Consider the following 16,777-nt stretch of genomic DNA (forward strand, 5'->3'; position numbering starts at 1 on the left):
ACCAGTGAAATGAGATCATAGATTATATTCTTCTTTTAGCTCTTTCTGAATAGTTTTGACGCTGCTAAGATTAGTAATATCTAAGCACAAGAATGGTACAACACTCTGATAGAAAGCAGTATCAAAAGGAAACCTTTTCAACTTTCCACTCTATGATCATGAGTAAGGCAACAAAGGAAATCATGTCTTTCATTATTATCTTATCTAGCTCCCCTTGGACTGGTTAGTATCTGTTAATCCTTTACCTCTCTTTCAAAACGAGGTTCCTGTCGACAAGTTTTCACGATCATCGCAGAGTAATCGCAATCAAACAGGAGTCTAAACTGATATTTAGCTTCAGTTTTTAAAATGTAAATACTGAACAACAGTTTATTACATAGTCCTGAGTTTGAAATTAAAGTTTGTCATTACTTAAATTGTGTCATTGCTCCTCAACTTAAAAAAGATGTTCGGTCTCTTAAACAAACTTCCTCCCAATACACGCTTAGCTCCGTGGAACCAATAGGTCACAAGTTCACTGCACATTCTAGAAGGAAAATGCTACTTCCAAATGAGGTACAGCAGGGGTGGTTTATTCCACAGTTTCAAAAGCATATCCATGTCTGTATTACATTTCTTTTTTGAAACAACAGCCAATACTATGTCTTCTTGCTCAGGCATCAAACACACTACCTAATTTTCTTAATTTCATGCTGACAGCATCCAATGAAATGTCTTTTTTTTTTTAAGCAACTCCATTTTATCTGCTTTTCATTTAGAAAACTACCTCATTCAGTTCCAGTCTTCTGCTGACTACTACGGTCCTTCACTTCTGTTAGAAATGGGGGTCTCTAGTTGGCAATGGTTTGAACCTTTGTCCATGTAGGGACACTTCTTCCTAGTCAGGGTAAGGGGGATACACTTCTAAAATATCCCCTGTTCACCCCCTTGGTAGCTTGTCACAAGCAGACAGGCTTATCTCAGAGGCAGTGTGCAAAGCATTTGTGCATGCATACAGTAACACAGTGAAAATACTACAAATGGACACCACACCAATTTATAATAAGCAACCTTTATGTGAACCAAACAAGCCCAAAATTACAAAAATCCACAAAGCAGTAATAAAAATAGGACTTTTAAAAGGTAGAAACAGTTCTTCTCAAAGCAAACTCCTGATACAACAATTTCAACCCAAAGTACCGTGGATGCGTCAAAATCAAAAGCAAGAACAGCCACAGGGAAGGTGATACGTCGGTTCCTTACTCGGAGGGAGGTGATGCGTTGGTTCCTTACTGAAGGGGAAGTTATGCGTTGGTTTCTTCCTGTACGGGGAGGTGATGCGTAGGTTTCTTACTGCAGCCCCAGTGTCCCTGTAGATTTGGGTGACTGGTGCAATGCATTAGGATCGGAGATGCAACAGTTTTCGGTGCAGGGCAGCAATGACACGTGCGTTGATTTCTTCAACCGCGGTCCCACAATGCATTGGTTCTTGCAGCCGCAAAGAAGGGTCTGCGTCAGAATCAGTGCAATGATCTCGGCCTTCGTAGGCTGGTGCACTCGATACAGCGTACAGTGATTTCTAGAACCTCCAGCATGGGCTGTGTTGGTTTATTCATTGATGCGTCGAAAACAGGTGGGGATGCGTTGCGCTTCTCCTCGTGTTAAGTTTCCAACTCCCAACAGCCTGAACAACCCCCAGAGAACCACAACAGCTCCAGGCACCTCTTGGCAAGTCAGAATTCTTAGCAAGGGAGTTCAGGGGAGCTGGGGGTGAAGTTTTTGTATCCCTGCTCTGTCGAGGCCCGGAAGAATCCAGGTCTGCAGGGTTCTCAATCTGAGTCCCTAAGGTTTCTTAGTTACTGACTGTGCGGGTAACAAAAGAGGCTTGCATGTCATGTTTATCATTGCCTGATAATCATGACGTCAAAAAGTGAACATGATGATATATTTTGCCCTGCTAGACTTACAAAGTGAAATAAAAATCTATTGGAACTAACGAGCGTGATTTCTATCACGAGTAACGATGTGCCTCTGTTTGAATATTACACGATAAATGGAAGGTATCAGTGGATATGTGATCTAGTAAAGTAATGTAGAAAATAAGATGAAGTGTATGGAAGAAAGGAATGCAGATTCTACTGTGAGGCAACGTGAGCATTATATTTATCACAGGTGATTTGTATGAGTGTACGCAAATTACCAGTGCTGATGGAGAATGATGAAAGTCGGATTTGTGTGTGCCAAGGAAAGGATTGGGATTCAAAATATGTGAATGACTTTTTTCAATTGTAAGCTTGAATATAAGTACATACATTTGTATAAATACAATCTTGTTTACCTGGTTACTTTCATGATAAATGTTGGTATTTAATTTGGTGTAAACGAGTACAGTAACTAAGAAACCTTAGGGACTCAGGTTGAGAACCCTGCAGACCTGGATTCTTCCGGGCCTCGACAGAGCAGTTTTCGGATAGGGTTGTGGGGAGGACCCTCAGCAGGGCTCTCCCTTACTATGTAGACGATTGACTATAATTTTTCTAAAAAATTATGAGCACACACGGAGTGCAGGTCTAACAATAACAGTGTAGCACGTCTTTGTATCCCTGACACTTCAAAACAGGATTCAAGCTCTATTTCAAGCCCTTGGAGACTTTCCTCAAGCAGGGGACACAGCACAGAGCAAAAATCCTTGTCCTTTTCTTGGCAGAAACAGCCAGAGCAGGCCAACCCCAGACAGCACACAGCAAACGGGCAGTACTTCTCCTCAGTTTCTCCAGCTCTTCTCCTTGGAAAAGGTTCCTCTTGATTCCCAGAAGTGATCATTGAAGTCATTTCTATCCCTGAGACTTCCAACAAGAGGCAAGCTCTACTTCAAGCCCTTGGAGAAAACTCTAACAGCAGGATGATGAAAGCACAGTCCAGTCCTTCCCCTGCCCAAGACAGAAGCAACCACTGCAGTACAACTACAACAGCATACAGCACAGGGGCAAAACTCCTCCTCCGGCTTTACTGGTTCTTCTTCCTGGCAGGTACCTTAGTTCAGCAGCAATCTACAGTTCAGGGGTCCGGGCCCCACTTTTTATCACACAAATTCCTTTGTTCTTTGGTGGCAGAGAATTTCTTTGCCCAGCCAAAACCAATTCTGTCCTCTCTGGTGCAGCTGCCCAGCAGGAGGTGAAGACTGCATTAACCCAGGAAGACCAGGGCCATTCACCTCTCCTACTCTAAATGCAGCCCAGGTCTATTCAGCCCAGCCCTGACCCACCCTGGAAAGGCAGGACATACCTCAACCCTCCCAAGTGGCTGTCTGAACAGAATGCACATCCCCAGGCCCTGTCACTCCAAAGCCAGACAGTCAATACACAACCTAGCAGAGGCACACTGGATGGTTAGGGAAGAAATACCTACTCTCTAAAAGTGGTATTTTCAAACCCAGAATGTAACAATAACCCTCACTAAAAGATGCATCTTAACATGCTGAGTTCAGGCATATCAAACTTTATTTTCCTGTCTTGTTCCCATGGGCAGTAATGCTCATACGATGTTATGAGCAAACACTCCATTCTATCCTATAGGAAAGATGGACTTACAAGAGTGGAAAATTAAATTTGCAGTATTTCACTATCAGGACATTCCACACACATCAGGGCATGTCCTACCTTTCATATACACTGCACCCTGCCCACAGAGTACCTTGGGCCTACCTTAGGGGTGACTTACATGTACGAAAAGGAAAGGTTAGGGCCTGGCAAGTGGGTGAACTAGCCTAGTTGACATGGCAGTACCACACTGCACACAGACACCGCAGTGGCAGGTCTGAGTTACATTTACAGGCTGTTTATGTGGGTGTCACAATCAGTGCTGTAGGCTCACTAACAGCATTTGATTTACAGGCCTTGGGCACACATTGTGCACTGTACTTGGGACTGACTAGTAAATCAGATATTCTAATCATGAAATCACCAATCCATAACAATAATTTACAGGGAGCACTTGCACTTAATTCTGAACAGCAGTGAGAAAGTGCCAAAAAGCACCTAGACCAGCAAAAACAAAGTCCAAAACATAGCCATAGACAGGAGGCAAAAGGCAAAAATAAAAGGGAAATCCACACCACAAATGCAAGGTCTAACAACTTCAAAATGCTGAGAGAATGGATTGTGGGAAACAGCTAAATTTCTATTGGGCTAAAGAAGGTGCAAAAAAGAGAGTTATTGACAGGGACTTGGGTTTGCCAAATGTGCAGGTTACCTGCCTGGTTTGGTCAGAGAGGTTTAAAGTTTCATCAGTTGCTGGCTTTTGTTAAATGCATTGTGGATTTCCAAGCTCCTCACCTCATGATTGTGACTGTGGTGACAATTACCTAGGCACATTGACTGGGGTAGGGATGGAAATCGTAATGAAAGAAAACTTTGCAGAACTGATGTCACATTTCCCTCACATGCTCTTGGTGTACGCTAATATATGCCAAAGATAGAAATGTAAGTAGTCAAATCAATTCTGTCCACAGATTGTCAAAGCCAGGAAACATGTTAATAAAACTCGTTCTGCATTCCCTAGAGACCATCACATGAGCTGTATCTGTAGCAAAAATCTGTGTTGTGACATGCATGGAATTTATAGAAATGATGGAGTGCATTTTACAGATGAAGGCAACAGTGTGTTTCTAAACCTGAAAGTCTGCATCAGGTTTTATGTGTAGCTGTCATATACAAATAATCAACACAAAGGCTCTTGTCAAAGCCAGTCAAATACCAGAGATATTATTAATTTCCTTTAAAACTTTTTTTTTAGCTTTTGAGAATCTGTGCGACAATGTCACAATGGTCACAGATACTTTGTGAGAACGGAAAACAAAAGCAGATAATCACCGGCCACCAGTACATCTAAAAATAAGAAGTAAAAAAATCCATTCTCAGCACTGCACTACACATATTACTATATACATTCTTCTTTAAACACATGTTTAAACTCATGTTTTGTTCCTAGGCTTATTTTAAAATCCATCTTTAAAACTTACATTCAGTTTTCACGGTTATTCAGGGGGCGTTGTGACATCGCCGTTAACTGCGATGATCGCGCCTTTTCCATAAAGTAAAAAACACATATATGCACATATATTACTCATGTTTTTCTAGTGTATTTCTAGAACATCCATCTCTTAAACCTATTTTCTGTTTTTGCTGTGAGGCTAAACATCGCTATGATTAACCCAGCAGTTATTTCGCGAAAGCAGAAAGCAAAGGAAGGCATTTAATAGCAATCATCACATTGAAAAATTATAACTATGTAATTAATTCTTACCATCACAGTAGATATCCCACTACCTAATTAATTCTATAAAACATTTATCAGAATTTCAATATTTCGTTAACAATGCGTGTTAATAAGTCACTGATATATTTTTGATATTTCCACCAATATTCGCAATGACATTGCAATATTTGAGATAACCCCGTGACAGTACACGAGGGGCGCACTGGCAGTCATGTCATTGCGGCAAATATCATGAGTGATCAAAAAAATAATTGGGACAGTTAACTTGTTTTACTAACATACCCATTTCTCAAACCTGAGGTCAGAGCATCTCTACCCTGACCCCTTATGTTCTCGTTCACACAAATTTTCAGCCCTGAGAACTGTTTCCAGAGGATAAAATGGCAGCAGCAACTTTTTGTTCAGGTTGCATTCAGCCAATCAAAGCATTCCAGTAGGCGCATGCATTTGAGTTTCATCACAAACAAGTCGTGAAATATTCACGGTCAGATATATATCTAAAGTTTTCAACTTAAATTTCTCAAAAACTAATGGATGTATTTGCATCAATACAATAAGAAAAAGCACAATCTGCATAACAACATCTAACTTTATGCCAAATTTGGTGTGATTCCATCCTGCTGTTTGGGCTGTAGGTTCAGCATTGCATTCTAATGGGAATTAACAATACAAACTCACTCTTTTTTCACACCCCTATTTCTCGGTTCCCACTGCACGGATCACCCCTAAACTCTTGATGACAATCAGAACCTACTTTGACACTCTTTAGGGAAAAGTTAATGAAGATTGGTCTAACAATGCCAAAGTTAAAGCCAAGTTAAAAAATGCTTTTCCTTTGGAATCTAGGTCCTAACTACAGCTACCTACTGGTGACTGCCACGCAGCGGGGTGGCGAGTCCCAACAAATCCCCCTAAACGCTGCTGAAATTGTTTGCAAAGATGGTATTTTAATGGTGGCACAACAACTCTATGCGTCTCGGAGCCAACACTCCTTGACTCGTGAGCAAGGAGTGTTGGCTCCGAAACGCGTAGAATTATTGTGCCACCATTAAAATAACATCTTTACAAAGAAGATGAGTCCGCGGTATGCTGTTTTAACTGCATGGGTGTGAGTGTTTGATTGGTTCAGATGCTCCGTCCATCACCACCCCCTTTTGTACCACTTTATCTACATTTTCAGCATAGTTTGAGAGGATACATATATATAAGGAAAGAACTGGCTGTCCCCTAAAAATGGTTTTTTTAAATGCAGTTCCTGTCGGGCCTGCACCTTTGGGGTCAATACTACCACCTACACCACCCCTTTTGATAACACTCCGGTTCCCCTCAGGGCTCATTTCACGTGTCGCACAGAGAATGCAGTTTATGTGCTGCAATGTACTTGTAATCTAATGTACGTGGGCAGTACGAAGCACCCAGCCCACGTCCGCATCCTGCAGCACATAAGAGCAATTGTTAATACGGATTTAACATATCCTGTAGCTAGACACTTTGCCACCACTCATAACAAAGACTTAACAAACCTACAATACTTTGTTATCGATGCAGTGGAGCAGGGGAAAAGAGGAGGTGATACGGACAAGAGACTACGCCAGTTAGAGTCTAGATATATCATCAAACTAAATAGCAAGACTCCTGGGGGCCTCAACATGGGGGAGGATCTCCGTAATTTTCTCTAATCCGCAATTTGGGCCAGTGGACTCCAGGCTTGGAGTTCACATTCAGTAACGTATCTGACCTACACAGCTTACATATATATACCATTAGTTACTGGTCCCGGCCTTCGGAGGGCAAGCTGAGAACCTCACAAACTAACATGACCTATTACACTTCTGTAAGGTTTTTTAAAATTTAGCAAATCATTATTTACACGTCACATTATGCACTTTTCACTTCTTGTCATAATATTTGACAAGGAGTGTCCTCTTCTTTGCAAGCTTCTTAAATAATTGTGTTCTCCTCTGTGGCTAGAGACACATATAGATACAACGTGTAGACTATGCCAACACTCGAGTTACATGTCTAGACTTCACTGGTTCACAAAGCATTTGTGCACTATAATATCATTATATTAATTGAAATTAGCCCCATACCAGATGATTAAATGAGAACCAACATGTAATTGTGGACTTCAATATAAATGCATTTTTGCACCGTTTCTGAAAAGTCCCTTTTTGTACATATATTCCGTTTGCATTTTGCACTATGCACCTTCATCTAGTTTGCATGGACAAATTTGCACAGGTCATATGTTTACAATTGAAATTATAAATTTAGCACATTAGCACTTTATTGGAATAATATGGCATTTTGTCAAAACCAAATATCATCATTGTATACATTGCTATGTCTATGCACATCGGTATGTCATTACAGCGTATTTGCACAGTGTTGATTGTTTTTATACAAATTTTGGGGACTAAATTTTACAGGCATTACATTATATGCCATTTAAACGTACCACATAACCTTGTTTCCAACACTTATCAAGGTCTAATTCTCACCATCTGGTAGACTTTCTAACACCTTTTTCACAGGACATCAACAACCTAATGAATGCTATATATATAATGCAGTTTTAAACGTTTTTTTATGATTTAACGTTTATTTAGGTATACCTATGTTGATACTAAGGTGTTATGTTCGTCTTGAGCTAGTTTCAATTGCACCGTTCCAATATGGCGGAACCATTTCCTGTAACCTGTGAAGCTCACAATGGCATAAGTCCTTTGCCTATGTTTATTATTGAATTGGAAGGTTGGCGCGCATTTCTTACACATTTGTATTTATACTGGTGGAGTAACCATGGCGAATTGTCAGTGAGCAAGGGCACAGCCGGTGCCCGAAACGCGTTTGACAAGGCTTTGCACCCTGTATGCACGAATAAAAGCATATTACTTGTGATATCATTTCCAGTCTGGCTGTGGCGTTATTTTGGTGTCCCGTTCTTGTCCGCACGGAAAGTGCATCGAGGGACGGGCTGGAGTTTATATATATATATATATATATATATATATATATATATATAAATTCACTGAAAAAAACATAGGTTTCAGGAGTGTTACAGTTAGCTGGACTTTTCACTCATACAAAACCATTGGCATTCCTTTGTTATAGTTAGTAGTGCTAACTGTAACTCTCGCGCCCGCAATCCACTGGTAATGATGTCACATATTACATCATTCATGACATGCTCAGTGATATCTAATATCTAGGGATGACGGTTAATAAACCAGAAACACTTGTCTAGAGATCAGCACTATCTGCGCCAACCTTGGCAAAACACTCGAAAATATTGGAGTGAGCTACAAGAGACTGCATTTACCAGAATGCCAGGGGAGAATCTTGCCTGAGAGGTCAGCGGTGTGCTCCCACATCCTGTTTTCTATTTAAAGTACTCCTGTGAGTCATTGAGCTGAGGAGCTCGTGAATGAAGCACCTGCGGGCCAGTGAGAGGTACCGGACCTGATATGATGTTTGGCAGCCTACTCAACAAACCCCCAAAATAAAGACTGTATTCTCTACTGATGACGGTTAATAAAACAGAAACACGTGTCTAGAGATCAGCACTATCTGCGCCAACCTTGGCGAAATACTCGAAAATCTCGGAGCGAGCTACAAGAGACTGCATTTACCAGAATGCCAGGGGCGAACCTTGCCGGAGAGGTCAGTGGTGTGCTCCCACATCCTGTTTTCTGTTTTATACTAGCGAATCTGTATTCTGGTAAGCTCATACCTAACTTCAAGGGTCCAATCGTCGAAGCAAAACATACGTCCGCACAACGCGCAGGATCACAGTTTATACTATCAATGGATCCTTCAGCATATGTGCAAAAACCTTAAGGACGATCCTATATTACTTCTGTGCTCCTTTCCTTTTTCACTTTTAATTTGTCTTGTAAATAGTGTATTGTCAATGTCACCAATCACCACATGTCACTGTCTCACCACATTCACCTATTCTTTCTTGCAATTAGACTTGTATATTGTGACAGCCATGAATAGATGACATTTAATGTATTTTTTTAATACTCTGTTGAATACTAAACCCTGGTGTGAGTAGTTATTTTTGAATTTTGTTCTCCTTTATCTCAAATAATCTGTATTTGTTACAAGTACGCTTTATGCTTTCAAATAATTGAAACCCCAACAGAACCAACTGTTTTTGTTTAACTCCTGCCAGGTGTCAGCAATGCCACTGTTTGGGACTTATTGGAGGAAATAGGAGTGATTGCAGCCATCTAAACACCTACTTACAACTCATGCAGTCATTGAAATACTGAGGCACACATGTGCACTGATGAAAGACTCAGTATGAACTCATGCACTTATGTAATTAAATAGAGAGTATAATTGTAGTAAACTTAACACTCATCCAGTACCTATGCTGTCATTTAAATAATGAGCCAATAGTCTAGCACTGATACATTCGCCCCACCAGTATACTTACTTTCATCCAATCTCTCAAGCTTTAGCAATGGAATAATACGGTGACTCAGCCACTAGTCATGCACTCATTTAAGTAGGTAAGCACTATTGATTCACTTATTCAATTCTCCAGACACTACCCATATATTTATGTAAGCATCCAGGCACTACCTGGTCAGCCAACCAAAAAGAAATGGAGAGTTTCCAATCGCTGAAACATTATTTAAACACTCATCCAATAGGCTAACTGCTATGCATGGGCTTAATCAATCATGTATGTACTATCCATGCACTGCATATCTCACCTATTTACTATGTATGCACACTTGCAATTATCCAGGTACTAGAGTTGCAATTATTTAATCCTGCTAGCAGTATCTATGCATGTACTGAATTATTTATGCATTAGTCATGCACTTGTTGAATCATTCAGGCTCTACTCATGCGCTCATCCACATACCCAGATACTAATGGTTGCACATGCATACACACCGGCAGTAAGTATGCAGATATGGAATGACTCATGGAGTTATGACACAGTCAAGGAATCATCTATTCAATACTTGTATCCTCAGCGAATCACCTAGGCACTACCTAGGCACTCATTCAATCATCCAGGGAGCTTTGATGTGTTCAACCACAAACTCATCTATTTACAAGTTGTACTGAGGAATATGTAGTCTTTTTAGACAATATGTATGATCGGTTTACTAAAATAGTATTATCTACGTAATTACATGAGTATATGAGTAAAGCCTGAGTGTTTCATTAGTACATGTGTGTGTCTCAGTATTTCAATACCTACAAGCGTTGTAAGTGGGTGTTTAGAAGACTGCAGAGGTTTTGCGTAAATGTTATAATGATTGCATAGTTACAGCCTTGTAAATTTAATGAAACATTTTAAAAAGTGTAGGAGAAGGTGAGATGCCGAGAAACTGAAAGAAGAGGTGAGAGAGTAGTTGATAAGGCCTTTGCTTTGAAGAGGAAGCTGTGCCTCATTGGGACTCTTACAGCCTAGTGCCTTATTGCAGCTTCACAGATAATATTATCATGTGTGGCATAATGTGTTCATTATTACATCTATTTGAATTAAAATTTTAATCTAGGCCATGGGTTGTACCTGACAATATTAGATCTTATCTGTTTACCGCCTTAGCTTGGCTCAGGACCAGACACATACCAGTTTCAACATTGCTAATTCATTATACTATTCATATTCGAATAATAATCTTGAGTGCTAATAATTTTAGCACCACTGTTTCTTTTTTATTTACAATTATATTCTTTTGGTAATTGACACTTGGTAGCCTCGGCAACAATAATGGGGCCACTTCGTTGTGAATAGTTCGATATTATTGTATCTTTTACATCATTTTTCCCCATTATAAGATGGCCGCCATGCATGACTTCAATACGGGGATGATGTACTCGCGCATTAGGGGCTTCACGTCATTCTCAATTAGCCACGCCTACTGTTTGCTTAAAAGTCAGCGCGGGATTGACATCCCGGTAACTGGCAGCAGTGGAGGCTCCTCACAGACGGCGCGTTTTCCAAGGTAAGACTGACTTGACACGAGATGGCGATTCACACCGCAGTGGCCATATACTTTCCCCGTTTCTGCACCTTGCTAACGCTGGGACCTAATACTTTGGGGTTTTGCCAGCTATTTGTGTTATTTATTGTTAAGTGTGTCAGGGGCCACGTCTAATACTTATTTAAAGGACAATCCTTTTTCTCCTCCTTAGAACTGCAACTGGGGTCGCCCATGGATGACTGACTTACATTGGAGGGCAACTAGATGTATAAATGTGGGTTACCCTTACCTTCCCCGTCTTTCCCTTGGTGCTTAAACCAGCCGGGGTTAGACGTGTCCCGTTTGGGGTCTTGCTATATTTGTTAAATCGATGGTGGCAACACTCTTTTTTAACCACCTCAGAACTTTTAGATTCCAATCTAATTCTTCTTGCGAGTATCTTTAAATATAAGGGATAATTGGCATCATTATAATTTTAGTGAATTTTATATTCTTTTCTAGACTTATCAGGGTCGATCATCCATACATATATGAAGGTTTCAACCTCCACGAAGCAAGACAGCTGAACCATTCAAGTTAGTGTGTGCATTATAGGCTATAGTTATTCCATGTGGGTCACTTATATTAAACTTTAAAACTAGTACTGTAGGTATTGATCAGTTCGTTGTAACTAGAGTCAATACTATGGATAGAAATAGTAACAGCAATAATTCTATGCTGCATAACAAGTACTAACTTGTTGGATACAAACGATACCTTTTTTCTCAATATTTTGAACTGTTCTATTCAGCTAATATGTCCTATTTATATGGAGCCTCTTTTCTTAAGATCACATCATTTGTGTTTAACCACGAATGGCTAAAGATGACAGTTATGATACGGTACATACTTATTATGGCCTTATTTTGTCCTGTCACGAACGCTTAACATTCTACCATGGGGCTCTGTTAATTGTTTGCTCGCACATTCTGTATTTATCTTCAGGACAACTTCCACCATCACGGACTGTATAGGTGGACTATATCTGATGCCCCACAATAGAATTCATGGGAAAAGAACGTGATTATCACCACTTCGTCTTCTGGGCTTACCGTTTTTGGTAGGTCTTCCATTATCCCTATCCCTTCTGCCTTATCTTGTTAGTTGGTGGGGGATATATGTTACAATTCTATATATTTTTTTACTTATATTGTAGGAGGCAGATATAGTTTGTGACCATCAATTTCTCGAATATATTGGCTGCGAGACAGGATCTGACCCATCTGAATCTAGTACAATAACTATCGTTTGGTATGTCTCATTCCACCATCTGCTCTTTTGATTATACTACAGGTGCTTTACGGATAATTACTGATTATGTGATATTGGAACAAATACATGGGTTACCTCAGTAATAACATGTCGCCTGTTTACCACTATTCTTTTTGATATCAACTATACACACTAAAAATTATATTAGAACATCAGGTTATTAACTTGTGATTTCAAAACGTCATTCACTCCTGTGTAGAATTTACACCTATGAAATGGTGAATATAGTGAATATATAAATATATGAATAATGATTTGCATTTTCCTTGTCCTTTTCTTCTGTGGTTTTTCTATTATTCAATGTTTTTTGTTAAATAATGTTATATGTCAGCACCTTCTTTTTAAATTTGTATATAATTATGAGATGTGTATAATATGATTATGTATTGTTGAATATTTATTGTAGTTTTTTCTTACTTCCAGCCTTGAAAAAGTCTTTTAAAAAGACGAAATACGTGTCGGCGGTGTATGCTGGAAAATATAATACCTGTTTTTAATGTTTATGAAATAAATGATTTGGAATACAAACATCAGCTCTTGGATCCGTATTTTGAAACCCACAATCCATAAATGAACTATATATTTGCCTATTAGCTAAGAATGATTACTATTCAAATTATTTCCCTTACTCATATCATGACTTGAAAATGATGATGATTACATGGTGCAATACTAATTAATCTCGAGAGTGCTTGCCTAACCTGTTCTCCTTTGGCTCTTGATACTAGCTTGAAAAAAAAATGTTCTTGCTATTTTTGACACCCCTGGTGGTGGGTGTGAATTAGGAAAGCAGTGCACCTGGTTGACTAATATTAAGATCATTACACTAGTAACTTTACACATTGAATTGTTTTCAGTTTGAGTTATATTTACATTATGTGCGGACGCTCTCTCTTTTGAGAGACACTACCACCATATCTTGTATATAATATTTACAAGTTGTACTGAGGAATATGTAGTCTTTTTAGACAATATGTATGATCGGTTTACTACAATAGTATTATTTACGTAATTACATGAGTATATGAGTAAAGCCTGAGTGTTTCATTAGTACATGTGTGTGTCTCAGTATTTCAATACCTACAAGTGTTGTAAGTGGGTGTTTAGAAGACTGCAGAGGTTTTGCGTAAATGTTATAATGATTGCATAGTTACAGCCTTGTAAATTTAATGAAACATTTTAAAAAGTGTAGGAGAAGGTGAGATGCCGAGAAACTGAATGAAGAGGTGAGAGAGTAGTTGATAAGGCCTTTGCTTTGAAGAGGACGCTTTTCATTTTCGTTCTAAATAGAATGAAGACTCTTAACAAAATAGTTGTGTGCATGAGGAGACAAAATCTGAAGAAAATGTTAGTGAATAGAAGTAACTGTTGTACAGTTTTTAGTGGAGAATGGATACATACTTCTTGTGCAGAGTCGTTCTTTAATGAAGAACGGTATCTCCAGGATAACAGATTAGTTCATGCTATTGTTAAAGAGGACAATGTTATGAAATGAAGAATTATAGTCCTAAAGCAAAAGAAGTGATGGTGTCTAGAAAGGAAGAAGAAGTTATTGCAGAAGAGGTACAAGGAAGTAGTAGTCAGGGTACTGTGTACAAATGAAATTGTAGTAGTATTTCTAATATTAGACTGAAATCCATTGATATATTAAAAACATTTCTACGTATCTTTGCACAGCAAAGGTTAAAACACAAAATAAGTTATACCTCTGAGCAATGCAAACTTTAGGTAGGAGGCTGTATTATATGAAAACTCCTGCTTTGAGTTTCAGGATTAATGAATAGAGCACTTTTGCACGGTACTGTGGCAGACGGAGAAAAGGTTTGTGGTGATGTGCAGTTTTCTTTGTTTGGTCTTGAGCAGGAATCTAGGGAAATGAAGAGTTGTTAAGAGGAGGAGCTGCAGAACAAGACCTATCAAATACAGTTGATAGTTTTAAATAGAGATTACAAAATATAATACAGTGTTGTCTAAAAAAACAGAGTATGTTTGTAAATGTTATTGATGCACTTACTAGAAGATTTAAACACAGACTGATGGCATGTTTAAAAAGTGAAAAAGAAAATAATGATAACTGGGGCAAAAGTTACCTGTGTATTTGTTTCTTGAGGGACAGTTTAACTTATACGGCCAGTTATATGTAGGTAGTGTTACAATAAATTAGAAGATAATAAAATGAACAACACATAGATATTAGATACCCTTTTTGTCAAATAATAAAATGCCTGCTTATGTCGAAAAACTGTGAAGGTCCCAAAACATAAATACATCAAAATGTATTATTCTTTGCAGCATTGCGAAGGGCTGTTGTGGACTGCTCTCTAGTTCTCACTACAACTACACAATCGATGCAGTATGATGCAATTGGGGAAAACTGTAGAGAGTAATGTTGAAGTTGATGATTGGACTTTTCAATGGATTCTCTGCTTTGGTGTTGTTGTGCTGCTATTGAAGTGGAGGGTCCTTCAACCTTGCATTGCCTTCTTGCTGATCACTATGAGCTCATCTTATGAAATGTGCAAAAAATATAAAAGGGAGGAAAAATGACCATGTATAATTTTTGGCAGCATTGCAAATAGCTGTAACAAAATGCTCACCAGCTCTTTTAACAACACTACAATGCATGCAATACGTGGCCATTCTTCAAAACTCTGGAGCCATATCTGTTATAGTAGTCTGTACCTCTATGGTAGTTTAGCAATAATTAGGTTAAGCATTAGCAGAAGACATTTGGTATTTCAAGGCTATCTTGCCCTTTTTACGGAATCCATTTTGTATTTCTGTCCGCCATTTTGTATGCCATGTGCTCTGTCCAACTTTCTGTTAACTGCTCTTGAAATCTGCCTAGAGACAAGATATGTTTAGTCTCCCCTACTTTGCACATGCTCAGAAGAGCATACAACTGTCTCCAACTTGTAACTGTTAAGATGTGCCCACCAAAATTAGCTAACTGTCAGCCCTTCCCACTTGTTGCTAGCACACTCTCTATGTGTCGGAAACCAATACTCTGTACCTTGTACCGCCTTCATTTCAGGCCCTGTGTGGGTATAAAAGGACCAAGCTCCTTCTAGTCAGTGTGCTACCTCATACTATACCGAAGGGTGTTGTGTGAATGTAGTTCATCCTCAAGAGGTTTAATAAATTCTGTTTTTTCTATTCCAGTTTCTGTGCCAACTTCTTACTATTGGTCTAAGGACTCTGAGCAGAGAAGGGCGAATCCCTTGCACTAGTAGGCCTGGCTGAGGCTTGCTACCACAAATTGGCGCGTCCAACGTGGGGCTCATCGGTGACTCGGATGTCCGAAGGACTGGTCGAGACAAAGGATTGGAATCTCGCTTTGGACGTGATCACTGCCGGAAGAGACCCGTGTCTTGGCGTCCACTGCGTTTTCCCTTTCTTTCTGATCTGACCATCCAGGTGGCACCGGTCCTCGACTGAGATCTCTTCTGTTGATTCGCCGTGCAGTGACCGTTTGGTCGATTTGAGAACTTGGCAGCAGGAACCTGGACACCATTTGATTGGTGAGAGCCGGTTTGCGGTACTTGTTCTAAGATTGACGCCTTGTATTTTGGAGAACCGTAGCCTTAAGGCCCGGCGGAGCAGGGTACGCCTAAATCCCCGGGATTCACCTGCCTTGTCAGATACAGAGACACGGACTCTTCGTCTGGCGTAGAAGATGGTACTTATTAGCTGCAGCTAGTACAGTGGTCTTAGAAGTCGTCAGTATAACGAGGTTCAAAAGAGACTGCCACTTAATTCCGTGGCGCACAGGCTTATATACGGTACAATACAATGCAAAATACAATTACACAAGAGCATGCGACATAGGCAAACGTTATGGACAATGCTTTAAGTCTAAAAGGCAACTCAAGTTTCCCGGTATGTTTGTTATTCCACCCCTTGAGTAAATTACGAGTGAATCCACACAATTCGATTTACAAGTAGAGAAAACACAGCTGCATGTTGTAGAAGGACAATCATGAAACAGGAGAATGCATGAGACATGTAGCGAAGGACAGCAGATAAGATAACCTGGAGGAAAGAATGGTGTGAGCCAACAAATAGTCCGGACGGGGATTAATCAGCTCAGACAGGAATTAGTGTACTCGGCCAGGCCCTGACACTCGTTAGTAAACACACGCAACGAAGCCACCTGACACATGAATGCAGAAACGACAAAAACATCGCGTTCGCGGCGCTGCCTGAGTGAGGGCAACACAAAATGGCGGCAACGTACAAAATGGAGG

Source organism: Lissotriton helveticus, chromosome 6 (genome assembly GCF_964261635.1).
Source record: "Lissotriton helveticus chromosome 6, aLisHel1.1, whole genome shotgun sequence".
Classification (NCBI taxonomy): Eukaryota; Metazoa; Chordata; class Amphibia; order Caudata; family Salamandridae; genus Lissotriton; species Lissotriton helveticus.